Genomic DNA, 16,326 nt, shown 5'->3' on the forward strand with positions numbered 1-16,326 from the left:
AAAAAGCTCAAATTGTCTCACGTTCGGGAGAAGATTGTCCTTTCGCGTCGTTGTTTCAATGTTGCTCAAACAATGAACCGTGAAGGACGTGGGAGGAAGAGTGGATAACCCTCCACGCCTGGCAACTCTCCCCGCTCCACCGCCCAGCCCCCGCCCTGCCCCCACCTGGCCCGGCAAGTGAACGCACTCGATCAATGGTAACCTCCGCTGGAGCCCAAATTCTCGTCGGGCGTCCGCCCGGACCGGGAGAAGAGTAGAGGCAGCCTCCCCCGCGCGGTACAGTGGTCTCGCCCGCACATGTCACGGGCAGGCCTCTGACCTAAACAAAATGGAGGACCTTCCACCCGCCTGGTATGGGCATCACCCATACACCCACAGCCAGCCGCCTTCTGTCCCCGCCCAACTACTTGCCGTTCCCCACCCCCTCCCGCCACCACTCGTCACCCCCTCCCCCATTCCCCGGGTAGCCCAAGGGGCGAAGGTCATGCCTGAGTTAACATTCGGCCTGGGCGCCGAGGTGAACTCCCCACAGGAGCTGTAGCGCTGTGCTCTCAACAAACGTGAAGATGAGCGTTACATTGCTTCCAGGGAAATGCACTGGTTGTCCTTTGCAGTATCTTCGCCACACTACTGAACGTAAATAGTTACATTGATAAGTAGATGAATAAATAAGTGAATATACAAATAGATAAAGCGTTCTATAAGGGTACGTATTATAGATGAATAAATAAACAATGATGGCGATGTAATCCAGGAAGTACAAAAAATCGCGAAGAAAATAAGAAAGAAAAAAAAAAAAGAAAACTGCTTCCTCATTTGGGGTTGAGATTATTTCAAAGGGAGCACGAGGAAAAAATCGATGACACGACGTGGCCTGTGAAGGTTAGATAATGAGGCAAGGACGAGGACTTGCCATCACCTGCTGCTCGGCGCTTCCCTGTCAACAGAAACACAAGTGCGAGAATATGAAAACCCGTATTGCGAACAGCGACCCCTGATTTCCAAGGCAGGTTGAGAGTGGCAATCCACAGAGGGTTCCCAAAAGGTGGATCGCAGTCTGAGGGGGATCGGAGTAAATATTCAATAAACATGCTGATAACCCCGACCTCTGTCGAGATTTGCCGGGAAAAACATAGCGGATGCGGCGTGCTTCGAGTAAATGCCAGACTGTGTTGTTTGTTTTCTGGTTTTCCTACTTTGATAACTCTCCTCCTCCTCTTCTTCCTCTTCCTCCTCCTCCTCCTTCTCCTTCTCCTTCTCCTTCTGGTTTTTCTTTTCCTTCACCTTCTGCTTCTCCTCCCCCTCCTCATTCTCCTCCTCCTCCTCCTCCTCCTCCTCCTCCTCCTCCTCCTACTACTACTACTACTACTACTACTACTACTACTACTACTACTACTACTACTACTACTACTACTACTATTACTACTACTACTACTACATCTTTCTGGGAGTCTGGAAGTCCGATTTCAGTGTATAATCTCACTTCATTTTATTACATTGCTCCTACCAGTTTGTATTTGGAGCCTGAGAGGTCTGTCTGTCTTATCACCTAAGTCGTGGGAATTCCGACAATTGAATACTTTGCCCACAACTGTCCGGGAAAACCTCGGAACGCGACCATGTAATACAGTCTTAACCTCGCTTGAAATCCCTACTATCGTAAGTTTCATGCTTCCTCTTGAATCACAGTGTTACGTTTTGTTTGTTCGCAATTCAGAGTCAGTCCGTATCCCAGATTTAAAGATTTACTTTGCCGACTTCCTTTGCTTACATTATCTACCGACCAAATGTTTCTTATACTCTAGAGATGTATAAAGAAGAGGAGCCTTTGCCTTCACTATCCTATGATACATCTCTTGGTTTAGATTAGATAGTGTAGCTTATTAACCTCGTGACGGACAACAGGTAGTGCTAATATGATTGTGATGCCAAGGGATAACGCGGGAATCTTATCTTCAATGACAGGTAGAATAAGAATGATAATGACGCTGAAATGTGTAGCATCAAAACACGTGATGGTTGTAAATGACGATAAAAATGGTAGTTTGAATAGTAAGAATACGAATTTAAGTTTGATACATAACAATGACGGACGTAATACTCGTACATGACGATGAAAACGTTAACCCAAACAATATAAAAGTTAGTGACAGTGTATTCCACGCCACGCACCAATACTCTTTCTTACAAGAACCTCGGCCATCACATTCTCTTTAATCATCAACACTATACCCGCTACTGTTCCCACCCTCCATCATCTCAGCCGCCGTCAAAGCCCACGTCACCATCACTGCCACTACCGATATCACCAGGAGCATTAACATGAAAAATAACCACCACCACCACCACCACCCACTTCACCTTCACTATGGCAGCGTCACTCACGCGTCGCCTCACACTCATCCCTCCGTCAGAAAAGAACCACTTCCACCGTTCCATTGCCACTGTCGCTCCTGATGTCACTACTTACAACAGCGACAGTAATCACTGAGGAAGAAATCATGGCAAAAAGGACAATTTCAAGACTGCAATATTAACAATGCAACATCAACAGTTACTACTACTAATGCTACTGCTACTGCTCCTGCTATGGCTACTACTACTACTACTACTACTACTACTACTACTACTACTACTACTACTACTACTACTACTACTACTACTACTGCTACTACTACTATTACTACTACTGTGTCAGTTGGCGCCTCGATGTTTGTTGTTAAGTCTGAATTGCAGGAACACGACACTGTCACCACCACCACCACCACCACCACCACCACTACCACAATCATCATCAACATGCATGACCCGTCTCTGCCTTAGGGACTGTCCTTTCCTCCCGTCCCATCCCGTCCCACCCACCCAACCACCCACTCTCCTTCCTATTCAAACCACTCCCTCCTGCCGCCCCTCCCGCCCTCCCTCCTTTGTCGTCGTCGCCTTTGAGTAAAGCTTGCCGCTCTGTCAACGATCGTCAGTCTCTAGAAGCAAACAACTCAAGACGGGCAGTGACATAAGTGTGAAAGAAAATAAGTGTTCGTCTTATGTTCTGTTTATGAAGTGTGTTTGTGTATGTATGAGTATGTGTGTGTGTGTGTGTGTGTGTGTGTGTGTGTGTGTGTGTGTGAGAGAGAGAGAGAGAGAGAGAGAGAGAGAGAGAGAGAGAGAGAGAGAGAGAGAGAGAGATTTGTCTCTCTTGAAGTTTTAAAACAAGATTTACCTAGTTCCTGGTGAGCGAACTGTATGTTCGTGTGTGTGTGTGTGAGTGTGTGTGTGTGTGTGTGTGTCAGTGTTCTTCAATGCCCAGTAACTTGCCACTTTCGAATATCAATATCGACACTTACGCCAACACGTGGCCTTGCCCTGGAAGCTGTCATGAATCTATCAGCACGGGCACTCTGCTTCATCCTCTTTTAACATTGAAACACTCAGCGATGCACGAGGAAAGTCTTCAGTGTTTCATTTGTTATGAATTTATATCACTACGTATAGCGGTTTATTTTACCTCATTTATTTATTTATGTATTTATTTTATTTTATTTATTTATTTATTTTATTTATTTATTTATTTTATTTATTTATTTTTTCGTGAATAAGACTTACGTAACAAAGAATGCAGCACTAACGATCTCTGAGGCAAATCTGCTCGTATATTCTTTCCATTCCAAGACTGGGTGACTGGCTGGCTGTGTGACTGGCTGGCTGGGTGACTAACTATCTGGTTAACTGGCTGGCTGGGTGGGTGGATGACTCATTGACTGGATGACTGACTGGCTGGCTGGGTGACTGACTGGCTGGCTGGCTGGCTGGCCGGCTGGCCGTCTGGTTTGGTGGGTGGATGACTAGTTGACTGGCTGTTGGGAGATTTCACGAGTAGGATAAGCTGACTCGCCTCACTGCATGATGGACTGCAGTGAGGCGCCTGCTGGTGCTCTTTTCATCTCTCCTTTTTGTTGATAGGTTGCTGTGCTTGTTCCTTTTTTCGTTTTTCGTTTTGTGTAATTTTCACGTTCCTTTTCCTGTTTATCATCACCATCTTATTCTTCTCTATTATTATTATTATTATTATTATTAAATTATTACTATTATTATTATTATTGTTATTATTATTTGTAGCAGTAGTACTAGTAGCAGGAGCAGTAATAGTAGTAGTAGTAATAATAATAATAATAGTAATGATAGTAATATTTTTATTATTATTATTATCATTGTTGTTTTTTATTAGTCCTGGCCTCCCAAGGAGCCTTCATAGCTCAGTGGCTAGAGCGCTGGTCTAGTAAACCAGAGGCCGGGAGTTCGATCCTCCCTGAAGGCAAGATACAGTACCATATATTTTTTCCCTTGCGGTAAAGTTGACATGCTGGTGGCACACTCATCAACTGTCTTCCTGACCATTGCAAGAGTAAGGAGGACGGGAAGGTGGTCCCCGCCGCTGCTTCCCCTGCCTCGTGGTTGCGTCGCTCCTTGGCAGAGGGAGTGTGGCGGTGGCGGTGTGATTTGAATGCTGCTTTTTTCTGATTGGCTGTTGTCGCTGCTCATGACGTGTTGCACTGTTAGAAAAATTGAAAACAGTTGATTGGTATTGTGGTGCCAATAAAAGTGACGGAAAGAGTATGGACCATTTCTTTGGCAAATCATGAAATAAAGCACATAGTCTTTCTCTCTCTCTCTCTCTCTCTCTCTCTTGCCAAAGCTTACTGTTTCTTGGGAAAAGCTTTATAGTTTGTTGCCAAAGTTTACTGTTCCTTACCGAACCTCTGTTTCTTGCCAAAGTTTAGAGCGGCAGTCGGCGGGACGCGACCCAAAATGTTTTGAGTGTTCCGAGCAGCTGGCGTGCCTGTGTGTGTGTGTGTGTGTGTGTGTGTGTGAGGCCCAGGAAAACCTTTAGACGCATTTTGGCTAAATTTACAAAATTAAACCCACCTTACAACAACAGACGAAAGAACAAGTATATTTTTGCGGGAACTAACATTTTATATCTCATTTTTATATTCCTTTTCCCTGTCGCAATTTATCATTTGTTATTTTTGATACTACATTTAACCAGACTCCCACGGGACATAATTAGTATATAGCATTGAAGCATACACTGTTACTTTTACTATACACTACAATTTCGTATGCCAGAGTGAGGCAGGCGTAATTCTGTAACAATATCTTTTTGTTCTTATGCATTGGGACGGAGATGACACGAGAGATAGGTGTGGTTGGGCCGAGGGGCAGTGGCTTGTCTCCTTCGTGTCCTCAGATTGAGTTGCATGACGCCGAGCAGTGCAGAGACGAGCATATTTGTGAGCGTAACTAATGTGCCTCTATCCATCATAACAATACTATTTTGCAGCAGCAGATTGCATTTCTTCAAGGTTGGGATCAGGACAGAGCGTGGCGTGGGTAGTGATGATGTGGAGGATTGATAAGAGTGGCTGTGTGACCTGCGTAATGATTTAGATGCAATGAGTAATTGCGCATAATGTTTGGCAGACTTACGTACGTGCTATTCTCATTCATAGATACATGTGAAGTTTATAATAACGAAATGATTTGTCGTATTTCCAAACCTCATTCGGCATGGGCATTTTACATGTATAGTAAATCTCTCTCTCTCTCTCTCTCTCTCTCTCTCTCTCTCTCTCTCTCTCTCTCTCTCTCTCTCTCTCTCACATCATGCACGCGGTACGAGTGCTCCCTCCCAAATGACGACGGGGGCATCGCGTGGCTGGAAATAATTAAGAAAGACAAATCTGGATTTACCATCAGCACGCACCTTTCCCTCAACACGAGATGCGATGTGACGAGTGGGGAAATAATGGTGTGTAGACGTATAGCATTTCGTGCCTTCGGTATCAGCAACAGAAGGTCATTAACTTGTTACCGACGCAACGAACGCACCTCCGGTTTTATTTATTTATTTATTTATTTATTTATTTGTCTATTTACATTTTCTTTTATGTTTGACTGTATGACGAGAAGAGCCGTATTTTGGTCTTATTCCTAAAAAAACATTCTGCGCTGAGATTATTTTCAGGTGATTTTTGCAAATATCACACATGGATGCGCAAAAAATGAGGATATATATATTTTTTCTTTTATTTATTCAAACAAGAAGGTTGATATTGTGATGAAGCTCGGACTGGAGTACGGAGTAGGAGAGGACCAAAGGACCATGAAACAAAGAAAATGAAAAATTTAGTAGAAAACGAGGCAAAAACAGCACGAAAATGGATGCTGAAGCCATTATTACTACGCTACAATAACAATAACAACAACAACAACTACTACTACTACTACTACTACTAATAATAATAATAATAATAATAATGCCAATACTAATACTACTATCACTACTGAGAGAGAGAGAGAGAGAGAGAGAGAGAGAGAGAGAGAGAGAGAGAGAGAGAGAGAGACTAATCATACTGAAAATGAACTGGAGGAACTGTTTATACATTTGACAGGTTCAAAATGAAGTAAAAAATTATCTGTAAACACTTATTTATCTTACTTTTTTTTTTTTTCTCTCGTGGTGCTCCAAATTTGTCTTGAGATAACCCGCTTTTTCATTTGTCTTGAGATAACCTGCTTCGCACAGGTGTCGGGGACAGGCTAACCAAGGAACGAAGCCTAAGACATGGCCAGTGTCTCCATATCTCAGTATGTTCATATGAGACTGTTCATTCCCATTTGTTACTTAATTTTTTGGGTGTATTTGTTATGACGTTTAAAAAAATGACGTTTCATTTAGTGTTGGTGTGTAGGCGCCGAGTGCGAGGCATGAGGCAGACCACACACACGCTAGCCTCGCCCAGGGCCACCTGTCGCGTGTCAACCACTGGAACCGTGAGATTATTGTGAAGGATCAGGTAAAGCTTACACTTAGACAAAGCGAGAGTTGATTCTTTTAACACTCTAAGATGACATTTCTAACGCGCAAGGCAGTCAATATCATGTGAAGGTACGAGAGGCCGTCTTGTATCATCTGTAGTTTAAAAGAAGTAGGAATGGCAGTAGTGAATATGAGCCTAGTCTTACTTGGTTAGTATGAAAATGAATTTGAGCATGATATATTGTGAATGAATAAGGAATGCATGAATCGGTGAGTGAAGAAATTGAGGAATAGGAGGAGCAGGAGTAGGCTAGGCTAGGTGGTCGCTTCCTTGCCGAATGGTGTGGTCTGCCGAGAATGCGCGTCCGAAACCAATGAAACGTATTATTAAATCATCACACGTTAGTTCCACGCATTTTTTGCTGATACAATAAACATTTCAATACATTCTCATGTTAATGTATTTTATAGCATGTTGAAATGGAGGTAAGATTCAAGAACGCGCGAATAATTTTCAAAATGGTGTCTACGGATTTGAAGCGTCCAGGCACTTGACGGCTGGCCCTGCTCAGCTGACTAGGAAGGAGGAGTAGGCGCAGACGTGTTTTCTGTGCGTGAATATTGTGTAATTGCTTTTAGTGTGTGGGTATCTACTTCATCAGGGAAACCAGTTCATCTTGGGGGTTCTTCACATCGCTACGGTAAGTAATAATTGTAGTTGAGAAAGCTGATTAATGGTGTTATGTTTGGCTAAGCGAGGAAGTGGCCTGTACAGGAAACTTCACGTCATGTTATCATTCTGGTGCTTTTCTCCGTAATGATATTGTTTCAGATATCAAGAACTGTGCACAGAGGTGAGAGCTGAAGAGGGATGCGTGTTGTTTATAGTGTTTTTGTCTTAAATTAGTGGGATTGAAGATACTTGTGTTTCCCGCGCGAATGTTTGTTTACTCGTGTACCGCCGCCATATTTGCCCATGTGACTGCTAGGTTCTAGAGTGTACGTAGCGATAAAAGAGTGAACACATCATGATTTCAGGATCAACACACACACACACAAACACACACACACACACATGATTTCAGGACTGTACGGTGTTGCTGATCGTGTTGTTTGGAGCGTGTAAAGGGAGAAATGTCAAATCTCTGAATTACGTGGTAAATTTACGGAAAGCCGCATCCTAATTTCGAATGTAGATACGACGAAAATGACAGTATAATAGAAGCTGTTTAAAGTGGTCAGAACACTTGTTAAAGTTCCTTATTTAGCTGTGACTTAGAGGCTGATGGTAGAAATTTATGATTAGCAACGTTTGTTCCCTGGGTTTTTGAGTATCAGTATATTCAGGATTCATTGTTAATTGCTTGATGCGTTAAGTCTTACTGCATTTTTTTTTGGAGGGGAGGGAATTATTATTATTATTTTCTTTTTTTTATTTGTGAAAAATAAAATTTCTAATACAATACGTTCTCAAGGGTGGTTCATTGCATGATGCAGCCTCGCCCGCCACCCAGTGCTGATCTCGCCTATCACGTCTGGATTAGCCTAATTAACCTTCATTTGTTAGAAACAGTATGTGATGTGAACGGTAAGGAACTGATTTTCAAGTATTAAAAAAGTCAAGGGTTGGATACAACTAAGATATTATAAAATACAAAAAAAAAAAAAAAAAAAATGCATATTATTGTGGCAAAGAAAAATTGTATAGGATAGTTTTAATTAAGTTTACTTTATTAAGACAAGTTTCATGAGCATTCATTACCGGGAAGGGGAAATACTTTTGAAAAGAGGGGTATCCTTTACTGGCAAATAGTTCTTGAAGTATTAGTTTCTGAGTTTTTAAGGAAGTCAAATATTGAGTGAACATGTAGATGATTTCCTTGTGTTTCTATTGCAGGTAAGTACCATGTACAGCTCATCGCGGGACAGCGAGGGACAGCGCTGGAGCATCTCTTGCAGGATGTGTCAGACGAGAAGTGAAATCAAGTCGCAGGTTTGTGGGTGTTAGGCTGTCACTGTGCTGCTGTTAACCCGCTTGCCTTGCAGGTATGCACTCATCATGTAGCCATCTTCCACAGCTCCACAGCAGTACTTTTCCCGGTGTTCAGTGTTGATGGCGAAGAGGGAATTACTGGTGCCCAGTGAGAAATACCTGCTCTAGAGTGAAGTGCTGCTTGCATCCGAGTAAGTGACACTTTTATTGGTATCATTATGGCAATGATCTGTTGATGAATTGTGATGGAATAACAGACATGCCATACCAACACTGACGTCTGCAAGCGCTCATTCCTTCCACGCACCATTCACTTGTCTTCACAACACTGATGTTATCAATTACAGTAGATTAACTTTGCTCCCTGCACATCCAGCCTTTCCCCTCTCACCCAACTCGTACATGTGTGTTGTGCGTCAGTCAGCCTTGGTGACTTGTACATTATGAATCAGAATCGGAATTGATTATATTTCGTGATATGCTGATTACAAATTTACATTGCAGATAGAATGTGAGATTCATACTAATCATGGGCAGCCCCTAACGAAGAGTTTTTTTTGTGGATTTGATGGCACAGTAACCAAGGCGCAGCTTCAAGACAAGTGCATCATGCTAAGGTATGGAAAGATGTTATTCTTCTTTAATCGTAACATCATTGCCTTGTATTACAGTCCTTATTTTTTTTTTTTTATGAAAGGATGTGGTGACTCCACCTCTCACTGCACCGTGGTGTGCACTACTTTGTGGTGTAGACAGCTCGGGTGATCGAGGCAGTTGTGAGACACTAGGCATAAAATATGTTTCTGCAGGATAGAAAGAGATGGTATGAGGGGCTGGGGTCCCTCTCTGTATAATTGCCCTGTGTTGAGACAGCATGTAGAGGGGAAGGGGAGATTAATTTCTTCCTGATGTGATACATGTAAGACTAAAAGAAAAGAGATTGGGAGAGTTTGAGACAGGAAAGCCGTATGTGTCAACTCAGCATGTAACAAAGAAAGCGAAGGGAGAATCTGAATTTGGAAGGGTTGGTGGAAGGTCAGATAGGGAAAGTGGAAGAGTGGCTTTACCTGTGAGCCAGCAGGTGCAGCGGAGTGTTTTGCAATGGAAGGTTTTATCACTGCTGATGTGGATGAAAGTTATGTTTATAAACAATAACAGTGGGTGATTCTGGCTGCAGATTGGTTCGCTTGGTTCAGCTGGTAAGATGTTTATTGCTATACACAGGTGCAAAGGGAAACAGGTGCAAGTACAAGTGTATAGAGAATGACTGGCAGGTCGTGTCGTGGCTTCACATCAGTTCTGTTTTGCAGTGTAGCATGACCATTAGTAGTCAAGAGTATATTGTTACCACTTGCTGTAAAAAAAAAAAAAAAAAAAAAACGTACAAGAAAGGAACATGAATGATACGTATCTGTAAAAGATTGCATTATTATTATTTATGTACCTGCAAAGAAGGGATATTGACATTTTCCACTTGCAGGCAGGAACATAATTTGTATCACTGGTCATCAACCTATAATTAAGAAAGTTAATTGATAATGCATCTCCATGGAGGAAAATGACCTTAACTATATCCTTACCAAGTATTACCCAAAACTTATCAGGAAAGACTAATCAGTAAAGAAAGAAGCGTCTTCAGATTCCCACATGTAAGGAAAAGCTGACATGTTAATCCATTGTTATTATTTTAAAACCTGTAAAGAATTATTCTGTCATGATGAAGACAGATATTTGTAGTTTATAGATTTATTTATCATGTATCAGAGAAATTGGTAATAGAAAAAAAAAAGGCCCCGCTAGAATGATGCTCCCTAAAAAAACAAAAGTAGGAAAACTGAGAAGATGCATTGATGAATTGAAATAGAGAGTTTCTGTTAAAATAAATAAATAAAAGATAAATAAATAAATGTTACCCCGCTTGAATACCGTTCCCAATAAATGGATAATGGAAATGGACAACAGAGAGAGAGAGAGAGAGAGAGAGAGAGAGAGAGAGAGAGAGAGAGAGAGAGACTAGCAATGTGGAATAGGGAATAGTTGTCCACAGCTGGGTAATAAATGATGTATTTTATGTTGATGGTAATAGTCGTTTCGTATTATTATTATTAAGGGATGCGCGGTAATTGATGTACATCGTCTCATTAGGGATGCATGGTGATAAAGTGCTGCTATTTATCATTTGCCGGTGGATAATTGATAGTGTTTACATTTTCTTGTGGTTGGTGTTGATTTATGCCCCTTGCTTATAATAGAGGGTGGAGTGATAATTCTGGCTCTCTACATCTATTCTCAAGGCTTTGGGTATTTATTTGTTTATTTATTTATTTATTTTTTATGAAACGGTGCAGTAGTTTATAATGTAGGTACCTTCTTCATGGGACAGACGAGAGGTTAATGATCCAGTTCTCTTCTTTTCATTATCTCTCTAGCAGTAGATTGATGATTCGCTTTTTGTCGTGGATAGATAAGGCTGTTTTCTACTGTGAAGAGTTAATGGAAGAGTGTTTATTACAATTGTTGTTGTTGTTGTTGTTGTTGTTGTTATAACCAGCATAATTATTATTGTTGTTGCTGTTATTATTATTATTGTTATTATAACCAGCATAATTATCCGGGCGTTGTCCAAGTGAAACGTCTCTGTTTATCACACTAAGTCATAAGTCAGTCGTGTGTTCACCGAAGCAATCATGCAATCTTTACGTATTTCTTAAGGAACCTAAAGTCTACGTCCATTTTTGGTCAGCCCGGGTTTTGTAGTCTGATCTGCCGGTGAGCTCGAGTTGCTTCACATGCCACACACCCGTTGCCTCTTGGTCTGGGAGTGACGGAGCCGCTCGTTCATCAACAAAAAACTTAGTATCATGAGCTAGGAGGGAACTTCAGACTTCTCCACGATGGTCAAAGACGTTAACCATTGACGGCGCTCTCAGCTAAAAAGGTTACTGTCAGGAGTGGGATTCGAACCCACGCCCGGAAGACCGGACTGCGACCTGAACGCAGCGCCTTGGACCGCTCGGCCATCCTGACTTGGCACAAGTGTAATTTGTCATAAAATAAACAATAGGTGAAAATCAAATAGCTCGTGAAAAAAAAAAAAAAAAGAAAAGTAAGAAATAGAGGACTGAAGACACGCGACTAGCACGAATTGATAAATGTATAGGAAAAAAATGGAAGCCTAAAGTTCTTGCAAAGTGAAAAGGAAATCAAGAGAGAATGCACACACGAGCTCATTAAATAAAAAAAAAAGAGTGAAATAACAGTTCAATTTTTTTTATGCCAAGATTGAATTTACCTAGTGGAGGCGCACGAAGCCCACCACAGCAGGGCATGGGTGTGTAATCCTCGAATTCAGCACCTGGTCAGCAGATTCCATCGCTTCCTACTGCTGTGGCGAGCGTCTAGATAGCAGCGGTGAGAAATGGTGTCAGCGTTTTGTTTGGCGCCTTTCGCTGATGCTCAGACGTGGTCGAGACATGAGAGCATTGTTGTTAGTGAACGTTACCGCGCAGTCACTGTAGCCGTGATCACTGAAGGAATAATGAAGTTTACTGAGAGAAAGAGGGATATCAGAGCTTACCAAGAAAAAAAAATATTGAAGCTTAATAGTAGAAGGAGGAATATGGAAGTAATATTGAAGTTTACTAACAAGATGAGATGTTGAAACTTAATAAGAGGAGGGATATTGGAAGTTTATTAAGAGTAGGAATATCGAAGTTTACCAAGACGAATACTGAAGCTTACAAAGAGTAGGAATATTGAAGCTTACTAACAGAAGGATATTGCCTTGAGAACACGACGCATATCAATCCCCTGCCGATAAGTTTCCCCAGACGTGGCATGTGAACCCGTGGGACAATCCTGCCGCAGTAGAAATAAACACGCTTCTGCAAGAGTCACACGGGAGTAGGTGGCGTGGCGTTGGCGAATAGGTATGTTATGTTAAATTATGTTAGGTCATGGTGCATTGCGTTGATTGTCCTTTTTAGCAGCCACTGAATAGCGCTTAAATGGGAACGTTGCGGTTAGGTGTTCCCTTTATCTTGTGGTTATGGTTGAGATTGATGCGAACAAAGAGGTAAGGGTCAGTGCGCCACCAGGACCTGCCAAACAGATCCTCGTGATGGAAACGGTTCATAAAGGTATGGAATTTTATCTATTCGTCATTTACACTCGCTGTCTGTCCGCGTTGTGCAAGGGTGAAGCTTTGCCGGGTACAGCATGACGTCCTGATCAGCAGCCGGCGTTACGTATCATTCAAGTCGGCATATCAATCACAAGGAAATGCAGTGGGGAAAACTTTTTAAGCGCACCCAGATATTGTATTGTTTTTCTATCGCTTCGCTTAGTAATGGCTTGTGTAAAGGTTTTGTATTAAGTGGAAGTGTTTTGTACTGCCTGCGATAAACTTGATGGTGATGGCGGTAAATCATATTGTTGGTGAGAGTCAGGATCAGCGTTGCCGGTAAAGGATCATGCACTGAGAAATTAGAGTGTTATTTTGAGGTATGGGCAAGGAATACGATAATGCATCAGGCGAGGGGTCATGTACCCAAAGATGAGTTACACACGAGTGCTTGGGTGTATTTCAGTAGCTCGTGTTATAAGCATTGTGTTGTAATTTTTAGTATGTTCCAATAGTCGACTTAGTATTTTACAGTATGCGCATTTAAGTCAACAAGACATGCAAACATTTTGTGTTAGTTAATATTGAATTAAACATTAAATTATTAAAACATCAAACTATCCACGATTATTCACTTAGCATTTCCTCTTCATATTCAGTAAAGCTTGTTCGCGCGGCACATAACCCGAAGGCTAACGTGGCACTGAACTATAAAAGATATACACATAAACGTAGGTAAAAGCTTGTCATGCGCGAAATCGTATGGAAATTACCGTAGCAATACAGTGTGACTGAGAGGATGAGTATTTTTACTGTTACTGTGCAAGGAATTCTCTCTTAGGGTAGCAATTTTCCCATGACGCAGACAGTTATCACAGTCATTTATCACGCCAGCAGAGAGTAATATCACGCCGCTGCAAGATCCTGTTTAAACCGTATATAGGTATGGGGGCTTTTCCCAACCGAACACAAACGCTCGGGGTTCATATCTTCTAATGCAGATGCCCACCAAAACACTTTGTACAAAAACTATAAAAGAAACAAAGGAATAAACACCGTGATGGACAGAAGAGCTTAGAAGACCCTCTAAAGGAAATTGAAGGCGTTTCGGAGATGAGTGAAGACAAGGCAGTCATATGATCGAGCAACGTACATGGCAGAGAAAAGAACAACAGAAAATTTTAATAAGCGATGCAAGAGAGAAGCCTGGGAGAGGATTACAGGAAACTTAGAGGATGAGAATGGAGCGAAAAAGTTGTACAGCAAGTCTAGAAATTACAGAACAGGTAATGCAGGGAGAAAGTTTAGTATCAGTGATGAAAATGAAATTGTACCATTAGAAGAGGAACAGATTGATGGTCAGTGGATGGGATACTTTGAGCAGGTGTTAGATGCAGAAAAAGAAATGAAATGGTAAGGTAGACGCGGAAGACTGATAGAGAAGAAGGGGAGGGGGGAGGGGAGACAGAGCGTATCAGTGAGAAAGCAGTGTCGAATTTAATAAAGAATGGAAAGGCGGTAGGCGAAGATCAAATACCACCAGAAATATGTAAGGCAGGTGGAAGTGAAATAAATGATCAGATGCTTGACGTACATGTTCAGTCTACCTTTGGAACGAGGAGAGAAACCCGATGAATGGCGATGCGGAGTAATCTGTCTGGTCTTGAAGAGGGAAGGTAATAAGACAGAGCGTGAGGATTACAGGGGAATATCATTACCGACACGAGCATGTAAAAAAAAAAAAAAAAAAAAGTCTATGAAAGTGTGATTGAGAGTTGACTGAGAAGATGAGTCGAGGAAAGGATAGGAAACCAGCAGCGTGGGTCCAGGCCTGAAGGGAAGACTGTTGATGTAATGCTCGCCCTGGAAACACTGTGGGAAGGGACGAGAATGGGATTGAAATAGGTACTTGGCCTTTATAGATCTTCAAACTGTTTTTTTTTTATATATATATTTTTTTTTATAGAATTGGCTGGGAAAGACGTCAGAAAATTATGAAAGGGAGTCATTATCATTATTAGGCGCTACGCATCTATGTATTAATGCATGGCTATGTGACCCAATACAGTGAACAGCACCTGAACCTTCTATAGGAAAGAGGCTGGAATATTATCAGTAGGAGAATTTGTGAACAGTGATCTTATTAACGATTCTCTCATAAAGCAGTGTGTGTATGTGTATTCATATGACATGCGAGTGGAAGCTGGTGGTATGAAAATAGAGAATGAAGCATTACTTATTTCCTCAACGTTTCCCCCACAGCGCCTCGACTTCATTTCGTGCTTTCCTGACCTCAAGTTTTACACGAGGGACTGCACAATAAACACAGCTGGGGGCAATAACTTACGCGTCAAACACAGTCACTGATATTAAGGAAAAATATTATCTCATACTTCAAATGAGATAACTACGTACTGTAGCTCACTTATCATGGGGCTTCGAGTGTTACGATTGCACACACACACACACACACACACACACACACACACACACACACACACACACACACACACACACACACACACACACACACACACACACACACACACACACACACACACACACACACGTAATTTTTTGCACTTAACTAGGAAAGATATGAGAGTATTTTATTCACAGTATTCTTTTTCTAAATTATATTAAGTGCCTTGCCTAATAATACAGCAAATCCAGTTAATGCTACGAGGAGTAAATTCAGAAAATTGCATTTACATAATTACGATAATGATTATTACTTGTTTGTACAGTCGTGAGATCTTTTACTTGTATGACACATTTAAACTTGCGTAATTTCGGATCTAATGTTAGGTGAGCGAACCCCGTTGTTTCGGAAATTAGTCAACCTTTTCTTTATTTTATTATTATTATTATTTATTTATTTATTTTTATTTTTTGAGTGGTATTATGAGCGTTTCGTTCCTTCTTGCTTGTTTTTTTCTTTCTTGCCTTCTTTATCTTTTCTTTTTCATTCATTCATTCATTCTGTTTTCCTTCCTTCCTTCCTTCCTTCCTTCCTTCCTTCCTTCCATCCATCCATCCCATTCATTTTCGTTCCTCCCTCTGTCCCTCCCTCCCTTTTCTACATATATCCCCATCCTGGAATCTTTATCACATCCAAATTTTCCCAGGGGAGGGCTCTTGGCAACGCAGTGGCTTCCGTACACTTTGGTAAACGCGAAATGGTATCTTGCTTTCCGCCTATTTAACGCAGGAGAGACAACTCGAGGGTTCAGGAGAGTGCACTTCCTCTCTCCATTCAGCATTAGTGTTATTCCTCGCCACTCAGTCATGCTTCCTGTCCACTCCGCCAGATGGGGAATGCCTTGCCGCCTGTCTGTCTGTCTGTCTGTCTGTCCGTCTGTTTATCTGTCTCATTATTTCCTGTTTTGT

General features: G+C 41.7%; 1 long non-coding RNA gene and 2 other non-coding genes across 4 annotated transcripts in view; 2 read left to right on the forward strand and 1 right to left on the reverse strand.

Moving 5' to 3' along the window:
• Nucleotides 1-4,242: 4,242 nt before the first annotated feature.
• Nucleotides 4,243-4,315, forward strand: Trnat-agu (transfer RNA threonine (anticodon AGU)). The gene has a single exon. It is a non-coding gene; the product is annotated as a tRNA-Thr (tRNA).
• A 2,935-nt stretch (nt 4,316-7,250) lies between these two features.
• Nucleotides 7,251-16,326, forward strand: part of LOC135106421 (uncharacterized) — a 34,611-nt gene continuing 25,535 nt past the window's right edge. The window contains exons 1-3 of one of the 2 annotated variants that reach the window (XR_010271286.1): nt 7,251-7,521; nt 8,718-9,004; nt 9,318-9,430. This is a non-coding gene — a long non-coding RNA (uncharacterized LOC135106421). The remainder of the gene's footprint in view (nt 7,522-8,717; nt 9,005-9,317; nt 9,431-16,326) is intronic. The other variant, XR_010271289.1, reaches the window with a different exon arrangement.
• Nucleotides 11,757-11,840, reverse strand: Trnal-cag (transfer RNA leucine (anticodon CAG)). Its single transcript has one exon. It is a non-coding gene; the product is annotated as a tRNA-Leu (tRNA).

This window comes from Scylla paramamosain, chromosome 2, assembly GCF_035594125.1.
Source record: "Scylla paramamosain isolate STU-SP2022 chromosome 2, ASM3559412v1, whole genome shotgun sequence".
Classification (NCBI taxonomy): Eukaryota; Metazoa; Arthropoda; class Malacostraca; order Decapoda; family Portunidae; genus Scylla; species Scylla paramamosain.